Source organism: Manis javanica, chromosome 13 (genome assembly GCF_040802235.1).
Source record: "Manis javanica isolate MJ-LG chromosome 13, MJ_LKY, whole genome shotgun sequence".
Lineage (NCBI taxonomy): Eukaryota > Metazoa > Chordata > Mammalia > Pholidota > Manidae > Manis > Manis javanica.
The window spans coordinates 51621388-51638044 of record NC_133168.1 but is presented as its reverse complement, the minus strand read 5'-3'; the positions used below and the strand labels follow the sequence as shown (position 1 = coordinate 51638044).

Here is a 16657-nt window from a genome sequence, read left to right as displayed (position 1 = left end):
CAGTAGCTATTAACTACTTAATGTATGAAGATTGAGAAAAGTTGGAAGTACCCAGTTAAGTTAGAGTTTACAGGGAGCATGAAACTACTTAGAAAGCAACCTTTTCCTAATTTCCATATGTAACCCCTCAGCAAGTCCTAGCTGTCAGTTCTAGCCCCACTGTATTATCTCCAGTGGTACTCCATTTTCTCTGACACCTTTCTCATCCAAACCATCTTCTCTCTCCTGGACCAAAGCACTAGCCTCCTAACGGGCTCCCTGCATCCTCTCTTGCCTCTCCCCAGTCCTTCTCAGACGGCAGTCAGAGGGTCCTTTGAAAGCATAAATAAGACCATCATCTTCCTGGCTTAAAGCCTTCCGCTAGCTCCTGCACAATGGTCAGAGGGGCCCTGAATGAAAAGCTTCCTGCTTCCCTCTCCATAAGATATCACCCTGCTCCCCCATGTGCACATGTCAGCCTCAAGCCCCCATTTCTGCCCTTTCCTGCCACTAGGGCTTTGCACCCGTTTCTCTCACCTCACACCAACACATACACTCCAGCTTTTTCAAGCCTGGCTCATTCTCATTCTTCGACTCACAGGCTGCCTCTGTAGAAAGTCTTTTTCTGGCCTAGCCGCCTTACCTGAAAGAGCACCTGGCCCCTCACATCCTAGTCTCTGGATCACATCAGTCTGTTTCTTTCCTAGCGTTCCATAGTATAATCTGTAATAATCTTGTTGATTGGTTTACTCCCTGTCTGGTTTATTGCCCATCTCCGCAACTAGACTGTGATCTGTGCAAATAGGAACTGGCCTATCTTTTCACTTCTCTACCCATAGCACCCAGCAGAAGGCCTGACACACAGCTGTTCAATAAACATTTGATGAATGAATGAATGACTAAAATGAAAGGAATGAACACTATCAAGATACGGTTCTTAGATGGTTATTAAATATATATTAAACATGTCTTTGTAACTTTACTCAATATTTTAAAAAAAACCTTAAAACACATCTGGTAATACTACTGAACTGCAAATCATCATTAATATCACCTTCATGTTTTTGGTGTCATGTAAACCACCCAGCCCAAATCACCTTTTTTATATTGCCCACAGGTATTTTCCTAAGAATCATATCTAAAGTCACACCCATGGTAAACACAGCTAGTTGTCTACCCAATCCATTCTTCCTTCTCCCCTCCTCATAGAACCTTTATTATTTTTGGAACATAAACGTGCCCAGAGAGCATTTTTCAGCCTTCCTTACATTCAAGTAGGTGCCAAGAAACACAGTTCTGGCCAAAGAGACAGAGACTTAAATCTTAGAGGAACTTTTGCATTCTTTGATAAAGTTTCACTAACTGCTCAGGGATGTTTCCTTTTGTTATCAACCTGGGATCTGAACATGGGGGCTTGAGCTGTAGCAGCCACCACCCAACCATGAGGAAAATAGGAACAGAATCTCAGACAGAGACTTTGCCCCGATAACTTTGAGACATTGAACCCAAACCAGCAACTGCTTGCCTTCTTATTTCTTGATGAAAAAACAAACCTGAGTTTGTTTAAGCCATTGTTTTACCACGTTTTCTCATACATCTGCTATTTTAAAACCAGTAGTGAGTCTTGACTGACTCCAAGCCCAGACCTCTTCTTACAGAACCCAGCAGCTTTCCCAATCTTCCTCAAGCCTATTCTACCATCTCAGCTCATCCCTCAACCATGTCTCCTTATACCACGACTATCAACCACCACCAGTGCTTTCTAGATTTCAAATGACCCTGAACAGCTCACCTTTTCCCACTATATGACACACTTCCAAAGTTCTGTATGTGCTATTCCCCTTATTCTCTCCATGGGAAAGTCATCTTTTAAGAACCATTTCAAGCATCCTCTCCTCCACCTGCCTTCCACATCTCTCCAAGGCAGTTTCCTCGCTCATTCTTCTATACCTCTCAGTGTCATGACAACACTTAAGACATTGCGTTGTAAGTGTCCTGTTATGCATCTGTTCCCTCTAGTCTGTGAGGTGTAGGCCTGGTCTTGCATCTTAAACACCTAACACTCCACTGGTTACCATAATTCCCAAAAATCATTCACTAAATAAATGAATTAATGTCCCTCAGCTCATAGTTATGGTTTTGAAATCATTATATCTCATTGTGTCTTTCCATGTATAATTCATTTTTTTGATCATTTTATGTTCCAGACTTTACACTAAGCATAAAAGATAAAGTTTTTAACAGAACAGACATGTTCTCCCTACGTAGATATTCCTCTATTGAAAAATTTATTTAAATCAAGTATAAATCAATTAAAGGGTATTACACTAAATCAAACCTGAGCAGTAACAGGTAGTGAAGGAAGAATTGATAAATTATATATACCAAGGTACTAATGTAATGCAAAAAAGTATCATTCTGAATAAAAGATAATTCTAAGGCTGCTTCACTAGAATGTCAAGAATAAAATGAGCAGTAATTTGTTTCCCATTATTTTTGCTGGATCTAGTTATTATTAAAGAATAAAAAAGTAAAATTAAACAGAAACACTTTTATGTATACATTCACATAGATGAGCAATAATGTTTCTTACATTATTGTTTATACAGTCAAAATTTGGAAACAATCTATTCCTCAACATGACATCCATTAAATAAAATATGATAATATCATACCATGGAATACTGCATAGCCATTAAAAAGTTTGGAAGCTCTATCACTATATACAACAACAATAAAACAAACTTCAAGATATATTACCAAATAAGAAAGCAAGCCACAGAATAACAGATACCATTTATTTCTTAAAGGTATATGTATGTGAAAAATGTATTTTCTAAACAGCAAAGAGAATAGAGGGAGGGAGGAAGGAAGGAAGGAAAACAGGAAGGGAAGGAGGGAGGGAAAAAACTAGGGAAAAAAATCATACAAGAAAAAAATATAAATCTGAATAGTATTGTATCTATGAGAGAAATTAAATTTGCAATTTCTTTCTCAGGAAAAGAACCAGCCTGGGTTTTATCATGATTCCCACAAAACCTTTGAGGAACAAACAATACCAATTTTACATGTCTTTCAGAGGAAAAAAAAATCAGGAAATACTTCCAAACTCATTGTATGAGGACAGCACATTGATATCAAAATCTGACAAGAATTTTATAAGAAATACAACAAGAACAAGCCAATCTCTCCTGTGAATACAGATGTAAAAATCATACACAAGATAGGAATAAATGAAATCCAGTTGTGTATAAAAAGAATAGATGCCACAACCCAGATGGGCTCCCTCCAGAAATGCACAGGTGACTTAACAGTTGAGGCCTACTATTAAAATTCAACAAATTTACAGAAAAAAGAAAAGAGAGAGAGAGAAAGCTCATATAGGCATCTCAAAAGATCTAGGAAAAAAAAATCATTTGATAAAATTCAACATTGATTCATGGTAGAAAAAACACAACAAATTAGGAATATAGAGGAACTTCTTTAATCTGATAAAAGATAGCTGCAAAAACAAAACAGAAAAAACCCTACAGCAGCATCATAATTTATGTTGAAACAGAAGAAGCCCAACCCACTTCCCACCCTCACTGCCTTGAATATAATAGATGATAAAAATATTTGCTGTTATATTAATAAACAAAATGAAAGACAGTTGAAAAGTAACAATACAGATGTTGTAATATAAATGGTTGATGTGTATAGGGTAATGACTAACTTAATAGGTGCTCCAAAATTATTTGCTGCATTATTTAATTAAAAATATTTCAGAATCACAATCATTCTCAGAAATCAGGGCTGTTCAATTTAAATCTATCCCCAGAAATTAAAAGCAAAATTTGAAGCAGCACAGTAACAACTATTTCCTATAGATTCATTACTTGCAATTTGTATTCTTTTTCCCCTTCTCTTGAATTTCTACTCTTAGATACATCTGACTAAGATTTTAATTCTTTATTCTTGGTTATATTTCACCCCTGACTTCTTTTATTTGTTTTCCTTATAAGTTACTTAAGGTCAATAGCAAAAGTGGTTAGTTAAATACTCAGCTAACGAAGTCGTTCTTTCAAAGGCTCAATTTTTCTTGAGAAAAAAATTACCTAAGTGGCAGAAGTCTAAAACATATTGTTCTTCACCATTTCAAAAAAACTGTCTTTGTTTTTAAAAGCAATTCAAAAAGGCTCTCTCAAAATGTAGATATTTGAAGTATAGCTTTTCATTGGCAGATGTGGTAGAGAAGAGTGGAGATTATTTGTGAGCAAAAATTACTTTCTAAAGAAATACGACAGTTATTAACACGGGACATTATCTTTCTGTATTAAGTCTTTGGAGGTTCTGCGTTATTGAAATTGTGATGAATTTTTTCCCTGCAACTTAAACTTTGAAGTCCACATTAATAATAGGTAAAGATGGTATGTTGCATTCTAACATCAGATTCTAAAATACAAGAACAAAAGGTGCCCACTCACCTCAGCCTTTACAGTGCCTTTTCTTCTAACAGCTACATAATTCCCAACACACAAATACATCAACTATACTCACACAAATACATCAACTATACTCTGAGTTCCTTGAGGGAAGGAGCTGGCTTAGTCAACTAGCACACAGTAGGTACCCAATAGTTATTGAATGAGTGAATCAGGTTGAATTCAAATTACTCTAAAAGAGAAACTCTAAAACATGCTGGTTACAAAATAAAATTATCTTAGTAATATAGTAATGCTAGAAAATATTTCCAAATTGTCTGTTAGGAACAAATAGAACATTGGATGACGGCACCAATTGTTGAAAATTTACCATGATCCAGTCACTTTACATTTGTTACCTTATTTAATCCTTAAAAAAGCCCTACAAGGCAGATACTGTTAGTATTTTACAGATTTTTACATTTTACAAATGCGAGAACTAAGGCTTTGAGTTACAAAACTTGCCTGAATCACAAAGCTACTAGATGGTAGAGCAAGGATTTGACCGTGAAAATTCTCTCTCAGATTTACCCTTTTAACCATTGTTACCCTATCTTTATTTTAAACCTCATTTCATTTACAGTATGTAGTCTTTGAAAGCCAATAAGAAAAAAGAAGAAAAGGGGGGCAAAAAGCAATGGACAAACTCTTACTTCCTAAAAGGAGATATGAGACATGATCAATGGCACATATTGGAGCTGAAATGGTAGTTTTTAATAAAATTGAGAAAGGGTGGATTGCTTTCCCTCAGAAACTGTGGAAACACAAAAGCTGCCCAACCTTAGAAATATAAAATTTTTCATGTTTTTGATCTCTGGACCAAAGGAATAACTACAAATTCCACTGTTTGGAACATTTAATGGAAGAGTTTTAAAGGAAACCATTATTATAATCATGGTACCACCAGCACCTTAAGAATCCAAGCTCTGTCAACATTCTCTTTATAAATTCACTATTAGGACTTTCTAACTCATCCAGTATTATTGAGCTAGAGCTTATAAATCTGAAATGTAAGATCTTGAATTGAGAGTGATATTATTCCAAGAATTAAGGAGGAAAATAGATATCATGTGATAGAGACAATAGAAAAATTTTTGGCTTATGCAGCATTTTAAGAGGTATTAACTGTCTTCTACTTTGTTTTTCTTGCCTTGGAAAAAGGTTTAGGGGTGCAGGGGTTGATCTGGAATGGAAGGCTGTGTTGTCGACTGGCCAGAGCAAAATTTTAAAAGTTCAGTAGAATATACACAGTTTGATAAACTCTTAAAAAAATCCTAGATGCTGTCTCCACTTTCTGAGTCTGCACAAAGGCTTGGAATCTCATAAAGGAAGATTACTTTTAAGAACTCTGGCACTTTTCTTTTAGTCTAAACCATAAAAAAATGAAACAGTCATTTCTAATCCTGTCTAGTGCATTCCAGCTAAATAGAAGCAAAAAGACATAGAAAAAAGGAACTATTCAGTCACTTCAGAACTTCAAATATTGAGTTACATTCCTTTCTCAATAAGGGTTAAAGCCAAAGGGATCTGCTTCCTCTGAGCATGCCTCTCTTCTCTCTGCACTTCATATTCCTGGACACTGTGTTTTTCACCTTCCTTCCTTGAGATGACCTGCTACTAACACAAAATCAAAGGTGAAAAAAAAGGCAAACCATATCTTACAAAGGCAGTAAAACAAATATATTTAATGACTTAATCTGGAACCATACTTCATGTCACCACTCAACATACTTAAACGCATTATAAATGGTTTTTAGGGTCACATTAGAGGGCTAAATCAGAAGAGAACCAATGAAACAACACAATACATTCGATTCTTTATTGCCGATCTACACAGGCACAAAATATGGAAGAGACCAAGAAAGATTTGCTCCCTCACTGATGCCGGAGAAACACACAATCAATTGCCCAATGCCACCCTATGTCTGGAATTACATAAATGTAACCCTATCGGCTTTTTTCACTATCTATCCAATTAGGTTTTTACTTTACAAATATTAAAAAAGATATAGTCTACATGAAGATCCACCTCTAAACTCCTTCTATCTCATAGGACTACTTAAAGTCACTTAGTCGATTATTAGAATGCGAAATGCCTTAGATTTATTCTGTGGTAGGTTCTGGTATTCCTTACCAAAAGAATCAACATACTATTTTACCTAGCCCAGAAATTTTGCTTCTGGATTTATTTAGTATAGTAAGTTTCTGCATCAAATATTCACTTAATGAGTGAAGCCTTATAACATTATTTAAAATATAATAACTTTAAATAAACTGTCCCGTAAGAAAAGTGTTGATATTATGAAAATTATGGTTCTTTCTATTATTATGATTTAAATCTTATGAGTCATTCAATTTTCTTACATACATTTTTTAGCTAAAGTATATCCTAATAAACAAAAATGGTTTAAAACTAAACTGATTCATATGTCAAGCATAACCTAAATATGGAAGGCACCATCTTATAGGTAGAAATGGTGCTCAAATTCTGAAATTAGAAAGTTTACTGTAAGAAGCCAAAAGTTCAGACACTCAACCAAAATTGATCCAAACCTCTTGGTTTGGAAAAATCACAAAAGTGGGCTTTTCCACAAAATGGCCTGTATTTCCTGTTTTTAGCTAAGCTGGAAGTGCAATAGGAACAATACTTATTATGGCATGTTATTGCTTCTACTTTTGGTCTGAAAACACCAGAGACTATAAGTGTGACTAATCGGAGGGAAAAAAATTGAGTGGAGAGGTGTTCTGGGCTAAGAGAGAGAGAGTTCATGAGAACAAAATTTCCCAACTTAACCACCAGTTAACCATAGCTTGGACACCCAAAGTGCTATGAGTCACTAGCAACTTGCTCCAAAACAAGAACATCTTGGGCTAGATCATTATTGGAGTATATTGTTAATAGTATTTCCAGAAAAAAAAAGCAAGCAGAAACAGTTATTCAGTGAGCAAAATGATACTCACATAAATTCCTTTTTACAGAATAATCTGGGAATGAGATAGCACAAACAACCTGCTAGACAGTCTGATAACGTTATTCGCCACATTCCTTTGGAAATTTTAGAAAATCACAGCTCCCATCGATAAGGTTGCTTGATAATAACTCTTAACAGGAAGAGTGTGGAATTGTTAAAAACAGAACACAAGTTGAATTTTCAAAAGCAAAGGCTCCAAAGTCTTATGGATTGTGAATATAGAGATAAATTTTGCATTTTCCAAAAGTCCACTTAATAGTGCTGTCCCTAACTTAACTTCTTAGAGTCTTTAAAACTAAAACTTCTTAACTGGTTAACTCAAATCACTAATATTAAACCACTTAGTTATATGCTTATAGGATCTATACAATATTAAATGTGCATAGTCAGTTAAGAAAGCAAATTTGGGGAGCTGTTACTTCTTCTGTTTGATTGCTCCATGATAAACAGCAGGGTGTTATGTTGGATGGGCCATTAAGTGATACAATATCAAACTGATCTATTCTATAACCTGGAAGTATTACTTGCCCTCTAATAAATCAATTCCCAAAAATGAAGTACAAAAAATGTATAATAATAAAACAGGAGAAAAAGAAAACATGTGTTTAAGATTTGCAGCCAGCATAAAAGCCTTAATAATATAATATATTGACACTGATCTCTGAAGGAAGTTTGTGAGTCCCTGCAAAGAAGAGTGAAAAGTAAGGAAAGAATAAAAAGAGGCAGCAGAACTGAGACACGGCCTCCCCATCTTCCTTTGGGGAAGTTGTATTAATCCGAGCAAAAGGAGCAGGCCAAGGAGCCTGGGGATCAGAGCAGTGTTGTAGGCCTTTGGCACTTGTTGGTGCAGCGACCTACCCAGGTCACCGAAGGGAGGAGGATGCACTGCTTAGAACTAGCCCCAGTGCAAGTTCTCCAAGATGGGGGTATCAAGCCAGGCAGGGCAAGAGGCATACATTCTAGAATAGGGAGCTACGTCAGCACCAGAGGCAGAGAGATGATGAGAGGGCCTGGACGTTCGTGAGGAGTAAGGATGACAGGCCTAGAATACACTCTTGGTGGGCACAGTGAATGAGGACCTGCCCACCAGTCTGGGGCAAAAATCTGGCACTGGTGTGTGCTGACTTGTTTTGCTCTGTTTCTGTGGTTTGGGCAATCTCCACTTTGCCACAGTCCCTGCCTCTCCCCTCTGCTCACACCCTTCATACTTCACAGGGGCTTGTGTGTCCGAGAGCTGCTAATCCAGATTTAAGTAACAGTTAACATGAAAGCAGATTAATCAAGTACACACATAGTATGTTTACCATTCGTCTTTACACTGGTCTAATAAACTAGTAATTTTAGTTAATGATTAAAAAAAGAAAGAGATAAAGTAATAAAGGGGCTCCTGCTTGGTGGCAGTCAGGCTTCCTTCCTGAAGCCATGCTGTTGGCAGGCTGTGAAACACGCAGGAACTCCTTTGCGGGAACACGTTGAGTTGATGGTACAGCCTAGAACAGCGTTACTAGACTTTAATCTAGCAGACTGCATATTAATTTGTTCAACTTTGATGCCATGACAAAAAAAAACTTTGATTTCCTGAGCAGGACTCACCTACCTAAAATAATCCTGACACAAAGGAAATGCAAACTACATAAAAGCAAAACAAAATACATACAGAGCGTCTCTCCTCATTTATAAATAACAAGACAATAAAACCCTTATAGTGAATTATTTACTAAGCCAAGGAGCACGTCTCGATCATTTTTTTAAAAATTTTCCAGCATCTAAGCATAGTGCCTGGCATATGGCAGGTGTTCTACAAACGTTCAGTGAACTGAACTGAACCGCGCTGTTTCATATGTTTCATATCCCTTGGGCTGGTCTCCTGCCCGCCCCCGTTAACAGTGGCGTTTACCATGGCTCAGCCATCACTTCCTCAGAAACCCTCCCTGGTTTACCTGACTTGATTAATCCCTCCTAATATTTTCATGTATACTATTATGCACTCTCCTTTGTACCACCTATCACAGCTACAATTTTACATTTACTTACAAGGCTCTTTGATATAAACGATGCAAACCATAAACTTGGAATAAATTCCAAAGAGGCAAGGGCTGTGTCTTTTTGTTTTTCGCTCATGAAACAATTATTGTTTTTGTTGGCACTCAGGAAATATTTGTTAAAATAGCGAACCAAGAACCCATAATTTTCATGGTTTCCTTTCATTCTAATAATACACATCAGACCTCAAATAATATGAAATAAATTATCCAGTATACAGTCACATAATAGAGTGGGGAAAGCAAGTTTGTGATATCAGACATCCAGTTAAGAAGAATTCTGGTAAGGCAAAGGGAAAATACAAATGTCTTTCACTACAGCTAGAAGTTCAGGGTCCATCTTGGAGTGTACCACAGACATGTTTGTGGAGAAATGTTTATTCTTTTATAGGCATCTCAGTTGTTCAACCTTTTTAAAAAGGATAACCCTTACATTTAATCACTAAAGGTCAAAACCAGCAAATGTCAATTTTACATAACTTTCTCTGCAGACCACAACCAATGATTAAACTACATATATGTGTGTACATAGTTTACTTTAGTCCTATGGAAGCAGTTTTCCCACAGTATTGCTCTCTGTTCCTCCAGAGTAAAGAAAGGAATAGTCTGATCCAAAACACAGTACTAAAGCATATGAGATCTGCTAAATGTCAAGGTTATTTTCTGGTGAAAGAGAAAGAGTGGAAACTGAAATTTAATCATGTTTAATCTGATACCTGAACATTTATAATAAACCAATACATCCAGTTAGTGCAGTCAACAATTTAATAAGTAAAATTCCAAGAGAAGAGTTCAGGCAAAAAAGAACATCCAAGAGGACTGTTGCTTCACTTCAACTGGACCATAACATGAAGCCACTGCTGTGTGCCTGGCAGCATATTCCGTTCGAAGATGCAGCAGTGGAACACAGACATAGTTCCTGCCCTCGGGGACTCACAGTCAGTGAGAATCCCCAGTCTTATCACACCCTTCACAGCTCCTCAGCCTTCCTCCCTTCCCCTGGGGTGAACTCCTGGCCTCAGGCAGATCTACGAGGGAAGCTCTCTTTCCCCCAGAGGGAATTACTTCTCTTCACTTGGCCAGAATTTTTGGGGGGACAGTATTATTGTACCAATCAGGTAGCAATAATTATTTTTAGAATAAATGAAAGAAAAATTAACTAATTACCCAACTGACATGAGACGGAGAGCTGTAAATTAGAAGTACAGCTTGCTTTTAACAAAGGCCAGGTTTTTCTGGCTTGGTTCAGATCTTCTAAGATTGCAAGTGTATTTCTTGATGACTCATCTATAACCTGGGATAAAGAGATTTTTATGGCTAACTGAAGTCAGTCTTACCCAAAAGTAAGAGTTTTATTTTCTTCTTTAACCATGTAATATGTGCAGATATACCCTTGGCTCTTAGAAATTCTGTCAGCTGTGTGACTTTGGGGAAATCAAAAAATTTCTCTGTGCCCATTTTTTTAATCTATAAAATTGTGGTAATAATACAGTAGTTTTGTGAGGACTAATTGAGACAATAAAGCACCTGACATAGCATCTAGTATATAGTCAGCACTCAGCCAATATTGGTATTATGATTAATATCTTTGTGTCACTTGTAGCATTATTATTATTCCTCTTTCCATGTATTTCTATTGGAAAAATTTATAAAGGAAATTAAAGGTCCTAGTTAGATAGCAGAACTCTGGTAAGAAACTAAAAAGAAAGACCTGGTACCTTCATTCAATCATTCTACAGGTATTTATTAAGCTTTTGCCTGGTATATGGGTTGACTAGCTCCCAGATTCAACTGCATTACTTACTGGAGTGGAACAGGTAGAATTTTAGAAGAATAAGTGAAGCCTAAGTAAATGGCATCAAACTAAGGTCCAAACCCTGATGACAATCAGCATTTAAAAAAGGAGTCAGATACAGCCTTCCTCCCAGTAAACATCAAGGTCATTGTGCAACATTAAGTCTTAGAAAATTGCATTTAACCTTGAACTAGAGAAGAGCCCAAGTTTGGAGAAATTTCTAACATGACTGAACCCTACTTAACCTGAAATGTGAAAGAGAAGTTCCCTGTCTTAAATGAGCATAAATCTCATCAGACAAGGTTTTTTTGGGTTGTTGTTCATCATAATAAAAAAAACAAGAAATAGTTTAGTTGACCATTGAACAACAGAAGGGTTAGGAACACCAATCCCCTACATAGCTGAAAATTTGCATATAATGTTTGAGTCCCTGAAAACTTAACTACTCATAGCCTATTGCTGACCACAGGCCTTAGCAATAACATAAACAATCAATTAACACATATTTTGTATGTTATATGTATCTCATATTCTTACAATAAGGCAAGCTAGGGAAAAGAAACTGGTTTTCAAATTGCTGCAAATTCCCAAGAGATTTTTCAGTATATTTATTTTTAAAAATATGTGTATAAGTGGACCCATGCAGTTCAAACCTGAGTTGTTCAAGGGTCAATTATACATGGATACCTTGGAAAGAATTATCATCCAAAAATGAGCTGGAGGTCCACTCAGAAATTGAAGTCTGGCATTGAGTGAAGGACAAAAATCCAGCCTAGTGAGGAACTATGAGGATAATTTCCAAATGTGCTGATAAAATGAGAAGTAAAAGCATTAAATACCCTAGATTGTTCAAAGCTGGTCTTAAAGGGACTGAAGTCAGTGGTGAAGAGGCAGTAGTGAATTATCTGAAAGTCCCCAGATTCTTTGTACTATCATATTTTGTCTGCTTTCCACCAATTACATATCTGGTTTCCACAGACAATCCTTCATTGTGAAATGCCAGCATTATTCTGCTAGAAATACACTAAACCCAGGAAACTGCATATGCACAGACTCTAAATGTTCTGTGCTTCTATTATATAAATATTTTTTTTCACCAGGACAGAAAGAGATGGTTGGAGAGGGGCAGAAAGGTACCTTGTGTCCTGTCAGAAATGCGAAGGCTATTTGCAAGCTAACACTTAGCCTGTCATATTTTATGGATTCTGGAAGAAGACATGACATACCTGGGTGAGGGACAATTGACTTTCTTACTCTCACCAGAATATGTGTATTTTCTTCTACTGGTTCCCAGATGACTAAATCCCACAGGGCAACACAAAGAGGGTCCGGTGATCCCTGCACATACACTAAGCATTATCGGAGAAGGACCCTGGGCTTAGGGAACCTGAATCTTTTGTAATGGACTGTAAGCATGCCTGCCCTTCGCTCTGGGGGAGGCACTATCTCCATTTTCCAAAGCTGTTCACTGTACAAACATTCTTGAAATGATAGAATGGAATAATGTCAGTCATTCCTCTGCTTACAAGACATGTAGAAATGTGACACCCTTTTCGAGAAGTGTCTCCCAACATGGTGTGGACACTAAGAGCAATCATGCAGAAAATGCTTACGTGCTTGATTATCTTGTTGGTGAAACAGTTTAAAGACTATGGATCTTCAAAACCCTTTCCAATTCAGGATGTCCTCTAATCTGAACAAATCATGATTGCACATTCCTGGAAACATTTTCCTGAGCTTGTCAAACCACCTGTAGGTATCTATTTCCTCTTTGTTAAAGTCAGCACAAATTTCTAAAACTGTGGTCTTTTACCATTTCCCAGAAGGATTTAGGGATTCACAGCTCCTGTAACCTAGAATGTCCTCATCCGTTAGCATGAGAACAGTACTATACTGTCTTGCCTGTTATGGGTTTAAGGTAGGCATAGTCCTATTGTATCCTATGAAAGCATTTCAATAACAATGCTCCCTGTGTGCACCTACCACTCCATCCAAGCCCCCTAAGGATGTCAACACTGAAGAGTAACAGAGGCCTGGATCCTGGCTTTAATGCTTACTCGCTGTTGCCTTGGTGAGTCACTTCTCCTTCCTCTATCTTAGTCTCCTCATTGTGCAACAAGGCTAATGATACTCCTCCTACTGCACACAACTTCAGAAAGTCAAATGGCAACCTGTGCGAAAGCATTTCATAATCAAGAAAAAACCTTTCAAGTGTTTATAATGCTATAAGTAGTATTCCCTATAGCATGCTGTTCCTTCAGAGATGCTTTCAGTGCAGACATATATTAACCAAGCCTAGTCTTTTCTTACCCTCAGAAATTAGATCATCACAATGTATCAGGCTGAGTTGTGGGGCAAATCAGTAATTTGCAATTGGATTCATGCATTACTTGGTGTTCAGGGGATACCTCCTGACCATCAAAGATTTGAGGAGAGGTTGAAAAGGGTAGGGGGAAGGAAGGAAAACATTCTATTTCTAGGTCAGAAGCCATTTCCAGATATATAAAATAGCCAAGGTTCTATGATACCAAATATTGGCTCTTGGTAAATTTTTATTTCAGAATCAGTGAATAGGAAAGAGATACTACTGACTTTCGTTAAAGTCTTCATATATGTCTTCCATATTTTTATCTTTTGCTAAGGCATCAATAAGACTATTGTAAGATTATATTATTTTTCCCCAACAGTACCAGGGTGAGTCTAACAGCAACACAAACAAGTCTCAAGAAAACTAATTTAAAATTCATAAAAAATGTATTACAGCTAGTGAAACAGTCCTCACGCTGCAGATTACAAAAACTTGGATCAAAAATTCTGCTCTCTGCTAACTTCCCAGAAATGGAAAATCATTAAGACTTTTGGTACAGTACAAAAAGCAGGAAGTACAAACACTGACAGATCAAAAGTGGGAAGCAAAGGGAATAGTAGAAAGTAAAGGGGGCAGGGCTCTGCTACTGATCCAAATACTTTTGAAATGAAAACCAGAATAAAAATTAAAAAGAACTAAAACATGAAATTATTAATATGTCCTTATGACACTGTATTTTTCCTTTACAAAGAAAACTTGTTCCAGATTATCCCCAACCCCCAGAATCTTGTACCCTGTTCTCTTTTCAGAATTTGTCAAATTTTGGCAAAAGCAACCACTTAAAAGAAGCAATTTTCCATTAAAATTAAATTTAACAAAATTATCTCTAAATTCCCTTGAAATTTCAAATGCTTTGAATCAGCAATAGTATTAGATATGTCTAAGTATGTTTCTAGTAGCACCCAAAAGTCTAGGAAGAGGCAATCTCTAGAGCTCCTAAGTATGAAGCCTCTTTCTAGAGAAGAGTTGAGTTCAGAAGCCCATTTGTTTGCCATGTATCATTTATGCTTTATTCTGTTTTTCCACTCTTTTTCTCTCTTAGCTTATTTGACCTGGTCTTCCAGTTTCTTAATCCTGTGTTCTGATGTGTTCACCCATCTGTTCAAAACATCCAAAGTTCTTAAGTGTTAAATATTATATTGTTTAGGTCAAGAATGTCCATTTGATTAATTTACATAGATTCCAATTCTCTGTTGAAGTTATCCAAGGCATTCACTGCCAGAGGGCTTGGCCATTTCAAGTGACTCCATCATGAAAACTAAAGTCTTTAATACAAACCCTGTTACACAGAATGCTTACAAAGTGAGGTGAACTTTCAGGTCGAAGCAAGCACGCATATATGGATGATGAAATGGGCGTCACAAGAGAGCCAGACATCAGTAAAAGAGTAAACACGGTTTGACATAGTAAAATAAGGCTAGTCAAGGTTCGCTGCATGGTGGGAAGACTGTTACGAGAGCAGGCAATATAATCAGCCCGATTTACTGTACAAACAAAGATAGTCACAGTTCAACGTCAAAGTGGCAGAATCAGGGGAACTGTCATACCAGGGGATGAGGTGACCCTCAGAATCCTGAACTCCAATACGAGAAAGGTGTCAAGAAGGCAAATAATCCTGAAGTGAGGCCTACCATAGTTGCCTGGGCTTCTGGTGCTCCAATTAATTTTCTCTGCCCAAGGAAGTCTTTTATTTGATCTAGGTCATGTGTGTGAATCAACACAACCTAATCACTGAGAGGCAAAACTCTAGGCTTAAAGCAACTTTGACTGGTAAACAGTGACTTTGACCATCAGTAATTACATAAGATATAGTTTTATAAGATCTGTAATTCACTACCATCCCTACAGATTCCACTGCATTGGACCCAAGAGAGATCTCTCTATCCTCACCATTATTCAACCTCACCAGTGACCTAGCAATCCAGCAGACATCATGGGGTCTCTAACCCATGGGAATTGTGCCTCACAGCAACAACTAAATAACTTATTTAATAAAAAATCATCTACAAGAAAACAATTTTTTTTTTGCTTTAAAGAAAGTCCAAATAAAAGTACAAAATTACTCAATTCTCCTACCTTTCTGGTATATATATTATATTTACTATGAACAGAGCATTATTCAATAATTAATATTTAATGTTTAAAGAATCAACATTTTAACACAGTTTTTACTTTCTAGCTAAGCAGTTGCAAGAGATACAGTATTTTTTATGTGTTTATCTCTATATTCCTCTTATGCTAATGAGGGACAAGATGAAGTATTCATCATCTTGATACCCTCAGGGCTTACCCATGAAACCTAGCACATAGTAGGTGATCAATAGGTGAATACTGAATTAAATCAATTAAACACTGGGATGGATTTGCACTAATCCAAGGACATGCCCATCATGCTGATATCAAGCTAAATGGACTTCCCTGTCAGATACAACTCTAACAAAACTGGGGAAGAGAATAGCATCTCAATTGTTGAGGGCTCAAAGGTATACATTCTTTACAACGATGGATATAGAGTGCAATCAAAAAAGCAGAAGAGAGCTGGCTGTGCCACTGTCTGCCTGGAAGTGTATCTTGGAGCAAGCACACATTGCCTAAGAAGTCGGTTTCCTCACCTGTGAAAGGAGAGGTATGCCCATTTGCCCCGCAGAGCCTGGTTTCTGCAGAGGTCATGAGCTCAGCTCCAATGCCCTTCCTTGCAACAACCTCAGCAGCTCTTCTTGGTTTTGTAGGTTACATTTATGTAAAAGGCTCCACAGTTAAAAGTTTGAAAAGTGTAAAACCACACAATCCTAAAGATTTTTTTTCAAACTCCACATGTCCCTTATTCTATGTATATGTTTAAACTAGTTAAGAAAAAAAAAAGAAGCTGTCAACTTTTTATATATCAGAACCAAAAATAAAACTATTTTCATGGTGCTTAATAGTTCTTAGCAGATCTTCTAAGAAAAATTCCCAAGACTTCCATAATTTTTAAGCTCACACACTTAATATTTAATCCACGTCTTAAACTCATTTACCCCATACTTATTTTCTGAGAA

The 16657-nt window shown here is 36.9% G+C and overlaps 1 long non-coding RNA gene across 5 annotated transcripts in view; it reads right to left on the bottom strand.

Annotated features, from left to right (window-relative positions):
- LOC108398557 (uncharacterized) overlaps nt 1–16657 on the bottom strand; it is a 137909-nt gene that overhangs the window by 103018 nt on the left and 18234 nt on the right. The gene's annotated exons all lie outside the window — the stretch shown is intronic.